This window comes from Protopterus annectens, chromosome 1.part0, assembly GCF_019279795.1.
Source record: "Protopterus annectens isolate FY-2018-M chromosome 1.part0, PAN1.0, whole genome shotgun sequence".
Lineage (NCBI taxonomy): Eukaryota > Metazoa > Chordata > Ceratodontiformes > Protopteridae > Protopterus > Protopterus annectens.
Window position 1 is genome coordinate 1,292,376,988 of NC_056725.1, and position 23,724 is coordinate 1,292,400,711.

At 40.1% G+C, this 23,724-nt stretch overlaps 1 protein-coding gene across 1 annotated transcript in view; it reads right to left on the reverse strand.

The window, feature by feature from the left end:
• The window catches only part of LOC122801207 (cytochrome P450 2D15-like), a gene marked incomplete at its 5' end in the record, with an annotated part of 628,388 nt that overhangs the window by 44,864 nt on the left and 559,800 nt on the right, over positions 1 to 23,724 (reverse strand). The gene's annotated exons all lie outside the window — the stretch shown is intronic.

Here is a 23,724-nt window from a genome sequence, read left to right on the forward strand (position 1 = left end):
AAAAAGAGTGAGCAGGATAAAAATATTTATTTTACGACTACTTATTCAGTCATATCTGATGAAATTACAGATATGATCAAATCTAGTTGGAATATTATAAAGAAAGAAGTAGATTGTTTACAAAATAAGAAGTTATTATTTTCTTTTAATAGGGGAAGAAATATTAAAGATTTTATTGTACATAGTAGGTTTCGTAGACCAAAACTGGAAATAATGGGAAGAATAAAAGAAAAAGGGACAGCAATATGTGGTAGATGTAGTATTTGCAGTTTTGTTACACAAAAATTTGATAAAATTAATAATAAGAACTTTGAAACTAATGATAGTTTTACTTGTAATAGTCAAAGTTATATATTCAATTAAATGTACTTGTGATAAATTCTACATAGGGGAAACGAAAAGAAGTTTCGCTTGTAGAATAAAAGAACACATAAGGGACATTAAAAATTATAAATTGTCTAGTCCTGTATCAGTACATTTTAATGAAGCACATAATGGAAGTGTGGAAGGTTTTCAGGCTACAATTTTAGATAGGTTAATATGTAAAAAGTTTGTGACAGATGAACAAGTTAAACAATTACTAAGAAAAAAGAGGCATTTTTGATTTTAAAATTTAATACTATGTATCCTGTTGGTTTGAATCAAGAATGCTTTTGGAAAAGCTTTGTATAAGTGTGTTAAACTGTGCTTTATGTTTTAATAAGGTTCAATTAACTATGTAATATAAGTTATTAATCTATTATTCAATTAAGTATATGTGTATATAAACTGTGAGTCTTTCTTCATTGGATGTACTCTGTTAAAGGCTTGTTGGCCGAGGCGCTAGAGATTTTTTACTGCTGATTGGTGAATAAATTTCCTTCCTTGGAATTGCTGGATTACTGCTGCTGTGGTTTTTACCATATTTGTTATTGTTGGTTGCTGTGGTTTATCAAATATGACCAGTGATTCCATGGTTGGTTTACCTAGGATTTTCCTAGATACTCCTTCGGAGACTTTATCTAAGAATATGGATACTGCACTGAAAAGTGGAGAAATTGCAGCTGGTTCAAATGCTACAGGCATGGTGTTTGTTCGTCAGGAAGGTGTTAATGTTAATGATACGGAAAATGGGGTATTAAACAAATGGACTAAAGACAGGAAATTATGGAACCAGAACCCCTTTTCTAGAGTTGGCAAGAAAGCCGACACATTTCAGAATCCAGAAGTATCGGAGATGTTATCACAAATAGAAAAGTTGTTATTTAAAGAAACTGCGACTTTTCTTAACTTTCAAAGCATGCAGAGATATGAGGAGTTGGAAATTACTCCTCGGGGGCTTAGAGCTATCAAAAATCCATCTACTCCCTTTGACTTAACTGTTGCGGAAGAGCGTACTTTCCATGAGAGGTGGATAACCGCGGCACATAACTGCAGTTTGGAGTGGGTGCATATATTAGTGGAGCGTGATCTCTTTAAGAAACAGAAGTTGAAGGAGGAGATTAAAGGGCTGTGTCAGAACGTAACCAACGTTATATCGCAAGATGAACTGCAAAGCTTCCTTATTAGAACTAATGAACAGCTGGTGAGCTATGAGAAAGAACTTATTGATAGAAAAAAAGGTAAATTAGTTCGCGATATACGCGACTATGATAATAAAAGAGCGTTTCTTGTGGCGACGAACCCTAAAGGGAGAAAACCACAGGTTCAATTTGAACAACAAAGGAAATCGACCTATCATACATCTAAAAGGGCTCCCACGTCGGGGGAAAGTATGGTTTCGGGTACTGAACCTGATACAGATGAAGATTTCCCATATTTACCGCCAGCTGGGAACAACACCTATTTGAACTCTTTTCGTGGAGTTAACAAGGGAAGAAAACGGAGTTGGAATGGGGCAGCACAGGGCTACTACCAAGAACAACGCACATATCAAAGGACTAATAAACGGGGTAAATGGGATTAATAGAACTGATTTATGCTCTACATGTGAGTATGTGGTTAATTTATCTGGCATGGAGCTCTTAGAGGCTCATATATCTGTATTATCTAAAGGTCTTAAATATATACCAACTGTTCTTCCCCGTTTACATGTTTTAAAGGGGTTCAGGCACCTAGGCAGCGAGACATTTCCCTGTGGTACATTTTGGCTGGGGACACATGGCTGAAGTGACATTCAACTGCAGAGAAATATGGCTGTTTGTAAATTCCCTGTGGGCAAAAAGAAGCACATACTGCCATGCCCACAGCTTTAATAACCAAATGCATGGAGGCAGAAGAAGTAATGATTGTTGTGCTTAGTGTAAGTACATATTTGTGTGACTAAGTCATGTAGAAGTGTGCTACAGCATGCATAAAATCCTGCCTGGTTCTGTAGTCACATTTATGCTCCAGTATGCATTTTAGGTAATGTTCCCTAGACACTGTGAAGAGGATAGTGGTCCACACACACTGATTATAAAGGCACTGCCCATTGTGCACTGCATTTTTACTGCCACTGACATGCCCTCTGGCCTACCTGCTGCTTATGCCTGCCATATTACCTGCTGTCTCATGTTCCCTTGGGGACCATGGACATTGTTTTCCCCCTGTGCATTTGATTATTGAAGCTGTACGTATGGCAACACATTCTTCTCTTTGCCCACAGGGAATTTGCAAACAGCCATATTTCTCTGCAGCTGAATGTAATTTCAGCCATTTGTCTCCAGTCAAATGTACCAGAAGGGAAATGTCTCGCTGCCTAGGTGCCTGAACCCGTTTTAAAGAGTGATATATTTCATTTTATGCGAAAGATAAAACTGGCGCACTTTTTTTCTTCACAACTGGTAATGAATAAGGAAGATATTGAAGTTGATGTATGTAGTAGTAGTTCTAATGATAGCTTCTATTCCTGTTGTTCGGGGGAAAATGATGATTATAATGCCTATTGTAAATTAAATACTGATAATATTCAAGTTAAAAGTGATTTTGTTCCATTTTGCAATAATGAAAGTATACAGTGTTTTGATAAATCATTAAATCATAATGTTCAGATAATTTATGATAAGTTTATAGGTCAAAAGAAAAGAAGTGTTGTATATAATTTGAATCTAATACAATGGCGTGCATTAAGTGAACTAAGTAGTAATACACAAATGGTATTTAAACCAGCCGATAAAGGTGGAAAGTTAGTTATGATGCATTATACACAGTACTTATCTATGTGTTATGAACATCTGAATGATAATAGTGTATATCAATGTATAGATATAACTGAATATAACACATCTCAAAAAATATATTATGATTTGTTAGAAAAAGGCAAAAAATTACATTATTTTTCAGCTAAGGATGTTACTGACAAACTGGCTATAAAAAATCCTAGAATGCCATGTTTTTATTGTTTGCCGAAAATCCATAAGGATTTATTGAATCCACCTGGGCGTCCTATTGTTTCGGCCAGTGGGGGCTTTTTGAATAATATTTCCTGTTTATTACATGAGGTTTTACTTCCATTGGTAATAAAATTGCCTTCTTATGTGAAAGATGTTTTTCAATTTCTGACAAAAGTCTATCAGACTATATGGAATGAGAAAATGTTTTTTGTAGTAGTAGACGTAGTAAGTCTCTATACTAGTATTAAACATCGTGATGGTATTAGAGCTATGAAATATTTTTTAGGTGAAAGTCCTATGGCTGAATATATTACTGAATTAATGATGATGTGCCTTCAAAATAATATATTTGAATTTGATGGTCAGTTATATAGGCAACAACAAGGAACAGCCATGGGGGCTCCATTTGCCCCGTGCTATGCTAACATGTTTATGGGCTTATTTGAACATGAATATATCTATACTAATCAATTTTTTCGCACACATGTTATACAGTATTATAGATACATAGACGATCTTATTTTTATCTGTAAAGGTGGTTATGACCTAGTGGATCAATTTATTAGTCAAATTAATGCTAATAATATAGGAATAAAATTTGATGGATTACAAAAAGGCATAAAAGTACATTTTTTGGATGTAGAATTAATAGGGGATAGTCACCGAAAGAAGGTAATTTCTAAAATATATAGGAAATTTCCTAGTACCAATAATATATTGCATGGTGAAAGTTTTCACCCAGGACACACTATGAAATCTATTCCATATACGGAATTTAATAGAATTAATAGATTGTGTAGTGAGAAAAGAGATAGAAATATTGAACTGGAAGACAGTTTTTTGAGATTTAAAGAGAGAGGATATGATGAAGTGTATCTTAGAGAGAGTTTAAATAAAGTATTAAATAGTGAGTCACTGAAATGTGGTCGGATATGGTATAATAATTATAAAAAGAGTGAGCAGGATAAAAATATTTATTTTACGACTACTTATTCAGTCATATCTGATGAAATTACAGATATGACCAAATCTAGTTGGAATATTATAAAGAAAGAAGTAGATTGTTTACAAAATAAGAAGTTATTATTTTCTTTTAATAGGGGAAGAAATATTAAAGATTTTATTGTACATAGTAGGTTTCGTAGACCAAAACTGGAAATAATGGGAAGAATAAAAGAAAAAGGGACAGCAATATGTGGTAGATGTAGTATTTGCAGTTTTGTTACACAAAAATTTGATAAAATTAATAATAAGAACTTTGAAACTAATGATAGTTTTACTTGTAATAGTCAAAAAGTTATATATTCAATTAAATGTACTTGTGATAAATTCTACATAGGGGAAACGAAAAGAAGTTTCGCTTGTAGAATAAAAGAACACATAAGGGACATTAAAAATTATAAATTGTCTAGTCCTGTATCAGTACATTTTAATGAAGCACATAATGGAAGTGTGGAAGGTTTTCAGGCTACAATTTTAGATAGGTTAATATGTAAAAAGTTTGTGACAGATGAACAAGTTAAACAATTACTAAGAAAAAAGAGGCATTTTTGATTTTAAAATTTAATACTATGTATCCTGTTGGTTTGAATCAAGAATGCTTTTGGAAAAGCTTTGTATAAGTGTGTTAAACTGTGCTTTATGTTTTAATAAGGTTCAATTAACTATGTAATATAAGTTATTAATCTATTATTCAATTAAGTATATGTGTATATAAACTGTGAGTCTTTCTTCATTGGATGTACTCTGTTAAAGGCTTGTTGGCCGAGGCGCTAGAGATTTTTTACTGCTGATTGGTGAATAAATTTCCTTCCTTGGAATTGCTGGATTGCTGCTGCTGTGGTTTTTACCATACTCAACATAAATGTTAGTTACTGTCCTTTTACTGGAGTGACCTTATACAAGGCATCACATCACTCCCCCTGTGTACGGAACAGTATCGGTAGGGACTCTTCAGCCCTATAAGCCCTGTGTAACAGTATGGAATAGTATGGTATGAATAACAAGATAGGTTGATCTGCTAATGTCAGTACTGGCAAGTGTGTGTGTGTGTGTGTGTGTGTGTGTGTGTGTGTGTGTGTGTGTGTGTGCACACTGGTGTGTAGAGCAGTGGTTGGGAGTGTGTACACTCATGTGACAGTAGTATGAAAACTGTCACACCAACTACACCACCCACTGCCATAACTTACAGAAGCATGTGATGTTAATCACTATACATGTATTTTGGAAACACAGCACACTATGAGCTCCATGCCCCCTGTGATACCTACCTAACAGTGCAACACCAATAACTAGATGGGTTGGGGTTTAAAAGCCAACACAGGCAATTGCGATCCTGTGTCTGTGTGTCTGTGTGTGTGTGTGTGTGTGTGTGTGTGTGTGTGTGTGTGTGTGTGTGTGTGTGTGTGTGTGTGTGTGTGTGTGTGTGTGAACAGTATTCTCTGTGTTTTGCATCAACATAATACCCACTGTATGTGTGGTATTCACAAACCTTTGGTGTGTGCCACCCAGTACACTTATCATTGTCCACTGTACAAGAGCTGTTGACATCAGCCACCATGCACTTATCTGTACACACCCCTCAGCCCTATCAGCCATATGGCACATGCAATAACTGTTATACAAACCTGATAATTGTGTACAGTTGTACCCTGGATATGACACAGTCAAAGTGTTACCACACTGCTATACCCCTTGTAAAAAAGGACTGCAGAGCTACATCCTCCTAACAGACACCTAGAACACAAACAGAATGCAATATGGAGACCACATTCAGTCAGTGTTAATAACAGCAATAATGCAGCATAGCTGGACAGCTACACACTCTGATGTGTAACCATTACACATGCTGACTGACAACACTTTACACAGCATTACATTGCTAAACTGTACTAAATCCATCCTGTGCATCAGAACCATATTGGCATGTCCCTGCATTGATGGTATGGATGACAGGGATGTGGCACAGGTATCATCATATGCACAGAGTGTGGTGTGGGTTTGCCAGTGGCCTAGGCTGAGCCAGTTGGTTGACATCATGTGTATGGGTTAGGGGTCTGTACATTAAATGGGCCGTGTAGAGGTGGTGTGTGTAAGTATGGATGTCCCCAAGCTGTGATGGTGATGTTTGTGTGTACGGATGCACACAGTTCTACCATGTTGCTGCCCTATACAGGGGTATGTTGGACAGCTGCAGTCCATACATGGCAGGGTGTACAGTTCACTGTGTCCAGCCATGGACATGGGAACTGGGCCTGCCAGAGGTTCCAAAGGCACCAACAGACAAGGCCAGATGGAGTACTACTCCCTGATGATGACTTTTGTCTGCTGGATCCGCATCCCTGTTGGGACCGGCCTGGAGCATGTACCGATGGACTGCTGCATCGTGGTGTGGACAGCAACCCCCCTGCAGTCATTCTGATGGTACTGCCAGTACGGGAGTGGGAGAGTGATGTTGTCATATGTTCGGCCGTGCAGGCTGATATAATTTACCCTGTGGACAAGAGCATTCCATAGGGCGGTCCTCTCTCACAGATCTTGTGGTCTTCTACCGAATAGTATTGCATGCTGTTGGGTAACAGCTTCAATGATAATTTCTGTTTCTGCCTCAGTGAAGGCAGGTAGTCTTGGCCTTTGCATTGCACCTGGAAGACATAAATAGGCGAACATGTCACAGGACCTCATACAGTTGTCAAATTGCACATCAACAGTGGATATCAGTCACCACCACTCACAACTACACCCTAATCCTTTAATCTATCACAACAATATCAGTTTGCATTGCACTCCTGGCCCTGATGTGTCATATTACCCCCAATGATGGACAGTTAATTGAATAATCCTCTATTCCCCATTCATTTCTGTGTAGAGAGATGACAGTGGCCATCTTCCATGTGGATGGGGTGTGGATGGTGGCAAGGCTCTGTTTGACTGTAGTGTGTGATGGAGCTGTGAACACATGCCTGAGTTCATGTAGGAGGCAGACAGGGATGTTATCAGGCCCCATGGAGACTTCCTGTTGTTGTCATCAGTAGGCAATATGTACATGCTCACCATTGGTGAGGAGAGGGGTGCAGCTGATCTGCATATCCCACTATACAAATGGGGGGACAGGGTGGTGATGTTCTCACCTAACCTGTCTGATGCAGGTTGCCTGTAGCCATGGCATGTGTGTATGAGGTGTACTTTAGCACCAGTACAGGGTGAATTGTGTTGTTGCCTCTGAGACTGACAACATATGTGGAGACATCCTTGTGGTTGGCCTTGGTGGTGCAGAATTGTCTGATTTGTAGTCATAGTTAGCCTTACAGGGAGTCACATATGAACTTACATGCTTGCTTAGATAGAGGTGGACTTGCTTCAAGGTTGTTGCCTGCACCTCTGTGTCCCTGTACAGCCAATATAGCAACCTATTATGTGGTTTCTGTACTGCTGCTGTCCACCAAAGGGGATACTCTACCTTGGTGGAGACTGGTTTTACAGGTCAGGTACTGCTGAGTCCATACAGCTACAGTGGATATAAAGTGTACACTCCCCTGTTACAATGTCTAGTATTTCTGCAATTGAAACATGACACCACAATAACTCATTTGAAAACAATTCCCACCTTTAGTGTGACCGATAGCCAGTACAATTCAATTGAAAACATAACAATCTGTTCTGTGAAAACATATGCAAATAAAAATCAATACAATAAGCCGGTTGAATAAATGTGAACACCCTTAAACTGATATGTTGTGTAAGCACCTGCTGAGATGATTACAGCATTCATTCATCTTGGGTTGGAGATTAACATCATGGCACATCTTTACTTGGCAATAGTTACCCACTTTCCTTGCCACAGTGCTACAAATGTGTCAATTTGTGAGGGCATATCTTGTGCACAGCCCTATTCAGGTAAACACACAGATGTACTCTTGGATGTAGGTCTGGGCACTGGCATGCACATGCCCAAACTGTACTTTACATCTTGTGACACCATTCCTTTGTTAATTGGGATGAATGCTTGAGGTCATTGTAATGTTGACAAGTAAAATCACTCTTTGTCTTCAGCTCTCTAGTAGATGACTATAGGTTTTAGAATGAAAATGATTGTTATTTAGAAGTGTTCATAATTCCCTCCACTTTAACTAAAGGCCCAATTCCAGCTTAAGAAAAGCAACCCCAAAGCATGATACTGCCACCACCATGCTTCACTGAAGGGATGGTGTTCTTTTTGTGATGCAAATTGTTGATTTGGGTCAGACATACCTGTTTGGAATTGTGGGCTATACGTACCATTTGGAATTCTGGGTCAAATGTTCAACATTGGTCCCATCAGACTATGACACATTTTCCAACATGCTTTTGGGAGACTTGATGTAGTGCTTGGCAATGTTAGTCTGACCCTGGATGTTTTTCTATGTATGAAATGGCTTCTATCGTGCTACCCTGGCCCATAGACCAAACATATGGGGAATACAGAAGACTGTTGACCCATGTGGTACACACCCAGGACTTGCCATACATTCCTGCAGCTCCTTCAGTGTTGCTGTAGGTCCCTGGTCAGTTGTCATATTGTTGTTTCATCCCTTTTGGATGGATGTCCAGCTGTTATCAGCATCTCTGTTATCCCATATGTTCTCCAGTGTTTGATGACTGTCTGCACTGTATTCCATGGTATATCCAGTGTTGTGGACAGCTTTTCTGCTCTTCTCCTGACTGATGACTTTCCACACTGAGATCCCTTTAATGTTTTGCAAGCTCTCTGCAAAACATGGCTTTTGTTTTAGCAGGCAACTGAATAAATGTCAAATAAATCTTAGTAGCACAGCTGAACATTCTTTGTGGGTAATCAGAGTCTCTTTAATTGATGGCTTGTGTGTACCCAAGAAGACAGAATGCTGTGATTACAGCAAGAGGTGCATCAACAAGGTATTACTCTACATGTATGCACATGTATGCAACCAGCATATAGTACGTATGTTATGTTTAAATTGTCTCCCCTACCAGATTTCTTTGATTTGAAATAGAAGTGTACAGGTTATGGGTCACACTCAAGGTGGGAAACATTTTGAAATGATTATCTGTGGTGAATTATCTGTGGTGAAGTGACGTTTAAAGACATGCAGGTAGGTGTATGCATGAATGGGTGTGCCTTCTTTGAAGGTTGGGCATCGGGCTGGCAACTCGGCACCGTAAAAATCCACTGCCAATCATTAGCAGACCAGAGTTCCACTTTGGCAACCCCTAACAGGGAAAAGCCGGGCATTTCAACAAGGGTGTGTACACTTTTGATATCCACTGTATATAGGTGTTCATATAGCTGTTAGTGGTAGTCATAGACAGAGGGTCATGACACCGTTGGACACTTCTCTGATTACAACCTGATAATTATGCCTATTCTAGTACCCATATCAGTGTCAGGGCAATGCAACAAGCAGTAGCTGTATACATTTATGTCTGTTGTATGCACTGAAACTGATATTACACACATGTACAGCATGCAAAACCTATTTAGCTGACTGCTTGTAACCCATGTTATTTGTATTGTGCCTTCCAGCTGAACATACACATACATACATGTGCCTCTTAACTTGTTATAGCAGAACTTCTAGACAATGGCACACATACATGGGTGGAAAAAGGCACATCAGTATTGACACTGCATTAATATAGCTGTAACATACATAATTAAGTTGATTGCACAGTAGGCTTTGACATCACAGTGATAACTAAGGATGATGTCCAACAGTCATAACTAGGCTATTATGTTGTTATAGTGTCATTGCTCACAGACTTGCCAATGGTTTGGCTGACATAAGATGACTGCATGTGTATGTGACTACAGATATCAGGCACAAATGTGCTTATTGTCCAGCAGAACACTGTACAGTTGAATGGTATGAATTCACTATATCACATGCAGTTCAACACACACTTCTGCAACAGTACTTTAATATGCACATGCTCTGTATAGTTCTTTTAGATGTACACAACAAACATGTATCATACTCATATTCACAGGTAACATATGGATATGTACAATATCCCTGTAGATGGCTTAGCAGTGGCACAGTCAGTAGTGTTTGACAGACACTCCAGTGATTGTCATATGTGAGCTGTCCTTTCCTGGGGTGAGTCAGGGTCCTGAGCTGTGTTCTATGTCACAGCAGAGAGAGACAGATTCTATGGCCATAGGTGTTGTTCAGCAGGACATCACTACAGCAAGTCTTGTTGAGACATAATTCTTTCAAACTCCTATTCCCCATTATTAGAAAACACATACTACATTCAATTACATGCTTACTTGCTTCACATACCTTTCTTTTTTTTTTTTTACAGTGCAGTGGGTTATATCAGAAAGGTTGCTCCAGTTCTTTTTGTTTGTTCACTGTTGACTATTGGTAGACAGCTAGTTTGAATAGGTGGCATCTTGCCTTTTGTAGGTAATGCTTTTGACCAGATGATGGCCTGTGCACCAATTGGTGTTCCGCACTTGCTAATTGCATGCAGAGCAGCTGCGTAATTCTTCCAATAGCCAATGTCATGACAACACATTCCTATAATTGAGTACTTCATGTGGGCGTTGTCCCTCTACCTTGCCTGTGAGGAAGACATCCTGGAGGTGTGTGAGCTACATAGTGTTACAGACAGCAGGTCTAAATAACTCTTACAACAAGACTTGTGGAGACAGGCAAACTAAATGGTGGAGAAGGTTTCAGAATTAGGGACAGAATGTGAGTATTGCTGTTATATGGTTTGAATACTGCTAGTTTTACAGGGTTTGTGTGTACATGCTAGTTCTGTATGGATTGCAGTCTGACAAAGTTATGTGTCTGCATAGCTCTCAATAGTAGAGCTATACACATAATGGCCAGCGGTTTGCCTGTTATGTTTGGTCTGTTCCCCAGACAGGTGTTGTTCTTGGCAAATTAGTGGCATACTCTGCTGATTGCTATCAGTAAATGGCAACATCCATTTGTGTTTCTGACTTCATATCACTCAGAAAAGATATGTTGCAACCAATCCTGTAACACTAGTAACTTTCTCGGTGTATAACAGCAATATTTCAAATATGGCCTGTGTTTGGGCCTCTGTCCTCCACTTATATGTCAGGTTTTGTCCAGATGTCATGCAGTAAGAGGTTGACAGGTATGGTCTATTATTATTTAGTGCTGTAATTCCTGCTATCATCCAAGTGATGTTGACATGTGGGGTAGGGGTCATACATATGAGTGCAAAGGCTGGACAACATGTGGACCCAGTACAGTCAAGAGGGTGGTGTGAAAAATAGTAAGGCATACTTTAATATTAGGCTGTTCGAACATGGGAGAGATCTTACTAATTAGAAGGACAACAGGTCTATAGCTGTAAATTTCCTTACAGTTCATCATGGGGATGGTAGTGGGTTAAAAGGTACTTTTTTGGAAAAGGTCTGTTTCTCAGTTTGATAGAACACTTATAACAGAACCATTGTTATGTAAAGAATCAATTTACATTGTATCATTTGACACTTTATCCCCTAGGGGGTTAACTGAGGAGTGTAATTGGAGGTTGTTTATTTAAATACGTAATTAAGTGTTAATTGCTTTTTGTATTTAAAGCAAATATGTTTTGTAATGTTGTAATACTTGAAGGTTAAACATATTAAGACATTTGCGTGGATTACTGGCTGGTTGTTTTTCATTTTACTATCTTCACTCATTTCAGTTATATTGCTGAAAGTTTGGTGTATCTCTGGTCATTGTGTATGGCCTATCCTGATTTTGTGTACTTATTAGTTGTACTGTGTAGGGGGGGGCAGCAGATGTCAGTGGCATAGCTGCCTTTGTATCATTACTAATGTGTTTCTATGTCCATAGACTTGTCCCCCGAGTTCATCTGGCTTGGTTTAGACTTGTACTGAGGTGTTCTGGAGTCTGACAGCACTGTACGTCATTGACAAATAATGCATCTCCCCCCCCCTCTCTCTAGATATATATATATATATATATATATATATATATATATATATATATATATATATATATATATATATATATATATACACATAATTTGAATCATTACTGATTCCACAGTGTTCATTCCCTGTGGTAAACTGACTGTACTGCATGATATGTTTGAAGAAACATCATAAAATCCTGCAGCTCAAATGGCTTAGTGGTTAAGTGCTATGACAATTGTATACAGGTTCCTGGGTTCAAGGGCTGTTTATTTTGTTGCTGGGCAAGTGTATATGATTTCCTTTACATAACATGCCTATATGTGCTGTCATTACAATAGCAAGGGGGGTGTGACTATACTGTATGGGACACTTTTGCATACATGGGTGATTTAAAATGTTATATGCACTCACACTTCCATTGTACATCAGCTACACTACTGTGATGACAAAAATAATTTACCACACATTTTACTATTAAAATGGTACTTTTAACACTGCTTTTCCATGTAAAATGTAATTTCTTGTTTTAGTACTCGAGCCTTGGTGGATGTCTCCAGTGTGCACTCAAAGACAGCTGTAGGGTATCTCACCTGTGATCTTATTTGCTTGTATCTGCATATCTCTGGCCATTATTAACAGACTGGCAGGATTGTGTAGAAGTATAGTGTGTATATGTTATTTGTGTTGTGTAAGGTGGGGGGGGGTATATATGAGTGGCATGGACCCTTTCTATCTGACTGCACATGCTGCTCTGGTCAGGGACTCTGAGGAAAGCCATCAGAAGATACTAATATCCCTGCAGTGCATGTTATCTTTACAAATGCATTTGTAGAGCCCCAGAGCTGGACTTGGTTAGTGTTATGCCAGTCTGCTTGTAGTGTGGACAGTGCTTGGAAGCTCAGTGCAGTTTCCCTACTGTTCTGTTCTGTCCATATATTTGTAGGATGTACAGCTCTGTGACCAATACCTTTGGTCTGGTCCCCATCACTGTTGTGTATTTTTGACACATCAGTGGGGTGATGTGAGGATTGGGGTCACTACATAATACGGAGTACTTGAGTCCCAGACTTGTGATATTCCGTCAATATATGTTAGCAGTAAAAGTGCTAGTAAAACAACTTTCTCAGCTTATCTACTCATGTAATTTGGATATGTCTCTATTGTCATGCCTTTGCTCCCCCTTTGTATGGCTTGTTCCAGATTCATTGCACTAAAGGGTTCTGAGCATACCTCTCCACTGCCAGGCTGTTTGCAGAATGTCTAGGTGTTTGGCCCATATTTTGGTTCTGTTCCACAGTTTATTTGTATTTGTCTAGGAAATCACTATTATGATCCAAGGATTTATGTCAGTGAAAAATGACATACGTGTCAGTTCCCATCCTCATATCCTTCTGAAGGTACTGATGATACACACCCTGCTGCTATACAACTGTTCAGTTATGACAGCAATATTCTGATTATGTTCCTATATTTCCCACCCTCTGTACAGCCTTTGTACATTAGTCCTGCACTAAGAGGTTGATAGGTATGGTTCTGAGGTATGGCTGCACTGCATGTTATATAACTACACACACACACACACATATATATATATATATATATATATGTATATATATATATATATATATATATATATATATATATATATATATATATATATATATATATATATATATATATATAAATATTTTTTATTTCATTTATATATATATATATATATATATATATATATATTTATGTATAATATGTATCTACATTTCCATATATATGTTTCACCACAGACACACACACACACACATACACACACACACACACACACACACACACACACACACACATATATATATATATATATATATATATACATATTTCTTTTAGATATATCTATACTGATATATATATATATATATATATATATATATATATATATTATATATATATGGGTCGACATATCATCGAAAATATGGTTCATCGAACCTTACTTCCGATAACTGACTTCCATGAAAGTGCATTATATCGAAAATGGACTTTCATGGAAAAATAAAAACTACATTAAAAAAACACTAAACACAATTATGCAGGGGGCAAGCCCCCCTGCACCCCCCACACCCCCCTACTTTAATATTCTCACTTTGAGATTGCACTACAGTGGGAAAAGGGAATATTCCCTTATCCCCACTGTACCACAATCTCAACAAGAGTTTGCTTAGTTGCACATTAACACTGCACACTGATGTACAAATAAAGTTACATGCAAACTGCATTTTTTATTTACTTTTGCGAAAATGCAGTTTCGATAAAATGCACTTTCGCTAAAGTAGGTCCACGAAAGTACGGTTCGATGAGCCATACTTTCTATGTAGGACCCATATATATATATATATATATATATATATATATATTCCTTTTTTGATATATATATATATATATATATATATATATATATATATATATATATATGTATATGGGTATATATGCTATACAAATTTGTTTTATATGTATAGCTCCATATATCTGATGATATACTTTTTAATATGTATCTATCACCATACACATCTATATGTGTATATTTATATATTCTAAACATGACTGATTCCACAGTGTTTGTTCCCCACTATTCTAGACCTGTACTGAATGATATATTTGAAAAAACAGCATTCATTATTGCATCTCGGATGGTGTAGCAGTAAATTGCTTTGAATATTGTGTACAGGATCCTGGGTTCAAGACTTAGCAGGGCTGATTATTTTGTTGCTGGGCAGAACAGTGGCTGATGGCGACAGGGTGATTAAGGCAGTTTCAAGCAGTTGTAAGCAGGTTTGCATGGGTTTGCGTGAAGGTAAGCAATGTCAACACATGGTTAAATGGGAAACTGCTTAATCTGTGTAGGCATTGCTTAGCATCACGCAAACTCGCTTACTCCCACGTACTACTGCTTACTACAGCTTACTCCCACTTACCCTTCAGCTAATTTCTTTAAAAGAAAAGAAAAAAGGGGTGATAGGAAAGTGGTAAAAAAGGAGGCACACAGAGGGAAAAACAATGTGACAGAGAGCTAGTGATGTGCAGGACAGGTGTAGGGAAGGTCCATAGCTGTCCATTTCTGATGCAGCAACAGCTGTGTATTTGTACAGAATTTGAAGGTGAATTTGGACATTCAAACCCCTGAGAGACGGGTGAGGACAACAGTAATGTGTTGTTAAGCCAATTAGACCAGATTGCATGTCCAGTGGACACGTGTGTGAAATGGACAGCTATGTATGGGGTGACATTTTTTGTGGTAACAGATTGCCTTTTTTTTTTTTTTTTTATAAGGTGAGACTGGGATGTTGCTGAAGGACTTATAGCTCTGATATCAGTGCTTTGTTTCAGCTGAAGGATAGTAGGCATATTTTGGGAGGTTGGTTGGGTAGAAAGACAGACAAGACAAAAAAGACAGCAGACAGGGGTGGCATATGACACATGTGGGGGGTAAGCACCTTGGACGGGAAGGGTGTTTGGGAATCGGATGCCCACAAGCCCCCAAATGAATACAGTGAGACTGAGGACCCCACCCATGGCCAGTCACCACTGCACCTTCATGGCCCCAAAGGTAGCTGTGCTGTGAGGTAAGCAGGAGGGGCAGGCTGACCTTCAAGATGCACTATGTGGCCCTCAAGCTTGCATAGCTGATCTCTAAACTCCTTTTGAAGCTCGCTATGCTCCAATCCCCGGACCTGATGACGAGTGACAGTGTCCTGTCCACGCCCGCCCCCGGGGGGGCCCATCCCCTGAGGCGGTTCCACCTGAAGCTGGTGCAGGACCAGCAGACAAGGAGATCCTGGGATGGGTCCCAGACATTCTGGGGCCCGATTCCATGGCCATTTGAGGTGGGACAGGCAGATCCACCAGGATCGGCCTTCCCAGACATGCTATGGTGTTGTAGTTTGATAACATATGTTGATTAGTCATGAAAAACACATTCCATGATCAGTTACAACAGCATGCATAGGAATTCCCATTAACCCAAAACAACAGATTTGGAATAGTTGCATAGCAAACAGAACACATGCATATATGGAACTGCAGTGGGCATTATTACAGCATGCAGGTTACAATGATAGGAACAGGCCACCAATGATAGTACTTGAACAGGGAACATTAATAGTCAAATGTTTAAATATTTGTAAAACAATAGGACACATGTCCCAACAGTAGGTTTGGTGAAAATCATACCCATTGATTTATGTGTTTAGGTTACTGGTACATTGGGTGGGGGAGAGAAAGATGTCAGTTAACAACTGTATAGGTTTCAGTTGCTCACAACTTTAATGATCATTGCTCTAATCATTACTCTCCAGGTATTACCTCATTTTACATCCACCTATGGTCTTGGGTTGGGCAGTGGAATGTTTGTACACAGTGTATAATTACAGCCTTCTTATAGCTACTTTATACCTTTTCTTACCTGGCAGACCTGTGGAGGAAATTATTAACACTACCTGCATGTTTCTACCCATATTCACATAGTCAAAGTAACATATGTGCACTCATAGTTTGTGTGTGTGTGTGTGTATGTGTGTGTGTGTGTGTGTGTGTGTGTGTGTGTATGTGTGTGTGTGTGTGTGTGTGTGTGTGTGTGTGTGTGTGTGTGTGTGTGTGTGTGTGTGTGTGTGTGTGTGTGTGCGTGTGTGTGTGTGTGTGTGTGTGTGTGTGTGTGTGTGTGTGTGTGTGTGTGTGTGTGTGTGTGTGTGTGTGTGCATGCATGCTACTGACATACTCCACCTTGATTTCTATCGGTCACCCTGGGTGTTGGAGGCAGTGACCAATATATTTGACAGGGTGACACTTGAGGAACATTTCTTGGAGGACACTACTTTGTGTATGTACTTATCTTACTGTCATATACAGCCTTGGGCTTGGACAGTGGGTGTTGTACACAGTGTATAATTACAGCCTTCTTACAGCTAATTTATACCTTTTCTTACTTGGCAGACCTGTGGAGGAAATTTCTGTTTACACTACCTGACTGTTCTGTTTCTACTCATATTCACATAGTCAAGGTTATATATGTGCACACATAGAGTGTGTGTGTGTGTGTGTGTGTGTGTGTGTGTGTGTGTGTGTGTGTGTGTGTGTGTGTGTGTGTGTGTGTGTGTGTCTGCGTGTGTGTGTGTGCTACTGCCATACTCCACCTTGATTTCTATCGGTCACCCTGGGTGTTGGTGGGAGTGACCAATAGCTGTGACAGAGTAACATTTGAGGGACATTTCTTGGAGGACACTACTTTGTGTATGTACTTATCTTGCTGTCATTTGCAGCCTTGGACTTGGACAGTAGGTGTTGTACACAGTGTATAATTACAGCATTCTTACAGCTAATTTACACCTTTTCTTACCTGGCAGACCTGTGGAGGAAATTACTGTTAACACTACCTGACTGTTTCTATCCATATTCACATAGTCAAAGTTACAAATGTAGACTCATACTGTGTGTGTGTGTGTGTGTGTGTGTGTGTGTGTGTGTGTGTGTGTGTGTGTGTGTGTGTGTGTGTGTGTGTGTGTGTGTATGTGTGTGTGTGCTACTGCCATACTCCACCTTGATTTCTATCGGTCACCCTGGGTGTTGGCGACAGTGTCCAATAGCTGTGACAGCATGACACTTGACAGACATTTCTTGGAGGACACTACTTTGTGTATGTACTTATCTTGCTGTCATTTGCAGCCTTGGGCTTGGACAGTGGATGATGTACACAGTGTATAATTACAGCCTTCTTACTGCTAAGGTATACCTTTTCTTACCTGGCAGGCCTGTAGAGGAAATTTCTGTTAGCAGTACCTGACTGTCTGTACACATATTCACATATTCCTGGGTGAAAATATGCATACCGCTTACTACCACTCCCAGGATTTGAACTGTGCCTGTTTGTGCATAAAATAAGCAGCAGAGACCTCCAAAGCAGACACCCAAGCAACCGCTACCCCAAAACAAAACACGAGCAACACATAGCTCACAAAGCCAATGTGCCAAACAGTCACAGCCCTTAAGGCTAAACAACACACCTGATACACTTGTAATAGGTGACTATCATCAGGCACACTGACATCCCGCTCACCAGGCTGAACAAGGAGAAGGTCACGGTGAGCTGCCTGTTGGGCGCTAGGATCTGCCACATAACACAAGCACTCAGGTCACTCCAAGGCAAGTACAAATATGACTCAGTCATTGTCCATGCTGGTGTGAATGACCTGAGACGTACCTCCCTGGACTACATGAAAAGAGACATAGAGGAGCTCTCTGAGCATGTAGCCCAGGCCGGTATGACCCTGACAATGAGTAGCATCTTACCCTCACCAAGAATGATGCCATAATATGAAGACAAGATGATCAATTTCAACAATTGGCTTAAGTACTGGTGTCATTCAAAGGGGATCCAATGCCTGTCAGCCTGGGATGACATGTTCGACAAGCCACGATGCTTCGCTAGAGACAGCTTGCACCTGTCACCCCTGGGCTTTTGGATATTGACAAAGGCTCTTGCCACCCCCATAGTGCCTTTTTTAGGCAAGGCTCAAAAGACAAACCCACCTCCATAGGTATCACAAGGGATAAGAAACTAAGAGTAATGCTACTCAATGCCAGAAGTCTAAACCTCAAGATGCATGCACTTGAAACTCTCCTTAGCATGGAGAACATCGATATCTGTGCAGTAACAGAAACCTGGTTCAAGGCTCCTGAAAGCACCCCAGAACTACCAGGTTATACCTCATACCATGCGTTTCGGCCCAAAAACTTGGACCGAACCACAAAAGGAGGGGGAGTATCAATATTCGTCAAAGATACCCACACCTCCAGGTTGGTGGCACAGCATGAAGCATCAGAGACTATCCATGTGCAACTAACAGTGGGTAAAGCTGCCTTCCAGTTTATAGCCTGCTACAGACCACCCTCCCAAATCCAGGAAACCCACTCGGCCTTCCTGAGAACACTGGAAAATATGAAGGTCTCTCCAAACACCATTATATTGGGCAACTTCAACTACCCAAACATAGACTGGGAGCATTACTCTAGCTCCAACACCCTAGCCCAAAGGTTCCTAGAATTTATAAACTCAAATGCTATGGAACAACTTGTTACTACTCCCACAAGAGGAGAAAACATACTGGACCTGATCATCACCAACATGGGGGCTCTATGCTCCAGACCAGAAGTGTATCCCTCACTGGTAAGATCAGACCATAAACTAATCTCACTGGATATTCACATCCCGACCCCACCCCCTGCCCAGAAAACCACAGTGAAAAACTTCTCTAAAGCAAATTTCACACTCCTCAAAATGGAGGTGGAATCCTTCCAAGCCCCCGGGCCTGTGGAAAATACGGCCCAGACCGCAGAATCCTTTATAAACGCATTCTATGAACACCTTCAGGAATGCATGGATCATGCAATCCCAAATAAAACCAAGACCCAGTCCTCCAAAGGCAGGTGTCCTGTCTGGTGGATGCCAGCCATAAACAAACTATACAATAGAAGGAGGAAGCTACTACATGATAGAGCAAAATCCCAAAAAGGGAAGGCATCTCTGATTAGTATTAGCAAAAAACTACGGCACTCATAAAATCGTCTAAGGCCAGCTTCGAGAGAAACATCGCAGCACAGAACACTAAGGATAATCACAAGGCTTTCTTTAGTTATGTTAGGAACCTGGGTGGGAATTCCCAGATATGTTCAGAATTAGTCCAAAATGACAAAAAATACACCAAACCCACAGACATTGCCAACATCCTAGCTGACAGGTTCAGCGCAAACTTCTCCCCCCTCCCCACCAAAAGGGTAAATATCTATCCCAGCAAAGTGCTGCCCCCCTGACATCTCAGATGCTCAGGTAAGAAACACCCTCTCCAAAGCAAAAAACACACCATCAATGTGACCAGACGGTGTCCCGGGCTGCGTCCTACATGAACTCAAAGAAGAGCTAAACCCAAACATAAAACTACTGTTCAATCTCAGCCTTACTACAGGACATGTACCCAAAGATTGGCGTACAGCAACAGTGGTCCCTCTCCACAAAGGTGGTGCCTCAACGGATCCTGGAAACTATCGCCCCATAAGCCTGACTAGCCTGGTCTGCAAAGCTATGGAAAGGATCATCATGGACCTCATAAATAAAGATATTGGGGACCTACAGACACTGGATCCTACCCAGTTCAGCTTTGTTAAGGGCAGATCCTGCCGCTTAAACCTGGTCAATTTCTTTAAAACAGTCACTAAGGCCATTGACGAGGGGAAGGTGGTCCACACAGCCTACCTGGACCTCACAAAAGCCTTTAATGCAATACCCCACTCGGGCATTATAGATAAGCTCACCAGCTTAAATATAAATCCCTATGTCACTAGATGGGTTGAAAACTGGCTCAAGGACAGAACCCACATGGTTAGAATTGCTGGAGCAATGTCAGACTCCAAACCAGTTACAAGTGGCATCCCACAAGGCTCAGTCCTGGGACCTCTCTTGTTCAATATATATTTCTTGGAGGTACAGGCCAACATGGAAGGACTGTGGCTGACCAAGTTTGCAGATGACTGCAAACTAGGCGCCATAATCGACTCTCCAGCCAACACAAACATCCTACAAAAGGGCCTCATAGAAACAGACAACTGGTGCCAGAGCCATGGCTTCAAGCTAAACGCCAAAAAGTGTGTAGTCATCCTCTTTGGGAAAAACAAAGTGCCCACAAATTACCACATAGGTGATAATCCATTAAGTATGGAAGAAGTAATTAGGGACCTGGGGACCCAAGTTGATAGCAATCTCTCATTTGAAAACCACGTGGCCAAAGTGGTTAGAAAAACATTTTATATAGCCCACCTAATCATGAAGGGATTCACATCTAGATCAGAGGAGGTCATCGTGCCTCTTTACTCATCCCTCAGCAGGCCCATAATTGAGTACAATGCTCCTTTTGGGATGTACCTTACCAGACACCTGCAGCAACCGGAAAGACCCTAAAAGTACCTCACCAAGAGGATCAAAGGGCTCAAACAGATGCCATATGCTGCCCAGTTAAAGAAACTGCAGCTCTACTCAGTGGCATACCGCCTGCTCAGAGGCGATCTGTGCCTGACGTATAAAGCTATGTCCAACCCGGAATTAATGGACATGCTGCACCTCAGAAAATCCAAATCCCATCAAGCTACGCTCGAGACTTGAACCTCAGCACTGAAATAAATAGGACATGCTGGGGGGACAGATTCATAACCCAGAGGCTCCCTTCACTCTGGAATAAAATCCCAGTCCAGGTTAGGCAGAGTCCCTCATTGACTCTCTTCAAGAGGAATCTTGATGAGTGGATGGGAGATCATAGGTTTACCCCGGGTATCACTTCTGTGTCACTATTAGACAGAAGCACAGTATACTAACCTCGAAAAAGGGCATAGCAAAATTCATTTAAAATGGGTGGCGAAAGCCAAACACACTCTGGCTAGGCTTATAAATGCCCTAGGGCAGATAGCCTAGTATGAACCTATGAACCTGTGAACAAAGGTTGTGTGTCATCACAATGAGCTATTGAGAAACTACACTCTCTTATTTGACTGTTTTCTGCCTAGTACTCTGTTGGTTGTATAATCTGACCTTGTAATTCTGACATTCATGCATGGCAGATAGTTATTATATTGTGTATTCATACTTTGACATAACACAGTCTGGAAAACACTGGTTAACACAACATTACTATTCAGGTATCAGATCTTGGTGCATGGAACATTTCATATAGTTAATCTCCTGTTTTACATCTCCACAGTATTTGTCAGATGAGCCTTGGATTATTTAATGCTTTCAGAGCTATAGTTGCTGTGTAGAAACTGTACACATTTTGATTCATACCTCCCACACACCAAAGTAAACATGACCAGTCCGGGGTTTTGACTTTTTTGACAGGTACTAACACTTTTATTGATATATACCCTGTACATCACTATTACTCTGCTAATGTCTCATTTATTCAGTACAAACCATACTCATTTTAAATACTGACAGGTGACAGTCTACTCCTTTCTATTTATTTGCCATGAATACTACAAGCTAGATTTGTACTCACCAGCCTCGCAATGCATCCTTAGCAGCCAGCTCGCATTGGTGTCAATGTTCGTGGCCCTCTCATCTGCAGCTGTACAGGAGATAGAGAAACATTTATGCATACCTATCCATCACATACACAGTCTGCACTTTGGAAAACACTTATTGATACTGATACTTACACACAGCTGGGACATTCCTCGCCCATGTATCGTGGAACCACCCATTCAAGAGCTCCCTCTTCCTATGCTTCACGTCAACAAAGTGGTGCCAGACCTGCTCACCAGTCTGAGGGATGCCAGTGGCACTGGTGAAGTCACGTGCGAGATGTTCCCAGGCCTCTGCTTTGTATTGGAAGCCCTGGTACTGGTCCTGCAGCAGTCTGCCTTCATGGTTTTGTACTAGGAGTCCAACCATGACTCTGGACTCCAAAAATGCCCCAGCACTGCACCTGAAAGCACACACCTTCACCAACACCAGCCATAGAGCCTGCAGTAATGAGCTACAACTGGTTATGAGCTGTATTTCCACTTGCAAGGTTTAAATAGGGCTGATTTCCTGCACTTTGTCATGATTAGATGGTTTTGAATATGCTAAGCTAAGCTAAGCGGTGGTCAAACCTGCTTAGCACAGATAGTCATTGCTTAAAAGGGTTGATGCTACTCACTGCTTACCAGTGCACAAATCTGCTTAGCTATGCTAATTATTGCTAATCACACAAATTTAAGCAATGCTAATTCAGGCTAAGCATAGCTGAGCACAATTTAGTGTTGTTCAGCTTTAATTTTATGGACTATCAGGATTGTGGGGTTAATTTCTTCTTAATGACAGCTTATGATATGTATGTTTCCCCTTCCAAAACAGTGTAAGAAACTTCTCTGTGTGAAAGACTTTCAGTCAATATATCTCTAGTTGATCACTGTATATCCCCTCTTCCTTTCCACTACCACCTTCTCTTTTTCCTGTATCCTGATTGTTCCCCTCTTTAATCTCATATATACTGTACAAAAAAAAAAAAATTCTATCACATTTGTTTGTCAATTTGTTACTCACGCTATGTTTTATCATTTGTGTATTGCAAGTATTTACTTATTTGATTATTAATCTTATCTTGTAATTGTTATTTCCTCTTATATGTGTTTTATGTGTACTAATTCAATTCTGTATACAATCTACTAACTCAATTTTGTATATAATCTTTTCATATTTGTTTTCATCCTTTTGTCTTTCTATCCTTTTATGTTTTTGTTTAAACTTGTAATAACCATTGGAGCTTTTCTCCCCGGGCCTCCACTGAAAATGGACATACATCCAGCTGGACTACCCTGGTCAACAAATGTAAAATGAAATAAATAAAATAAATAAATATTAATCAGATCAGACAATAG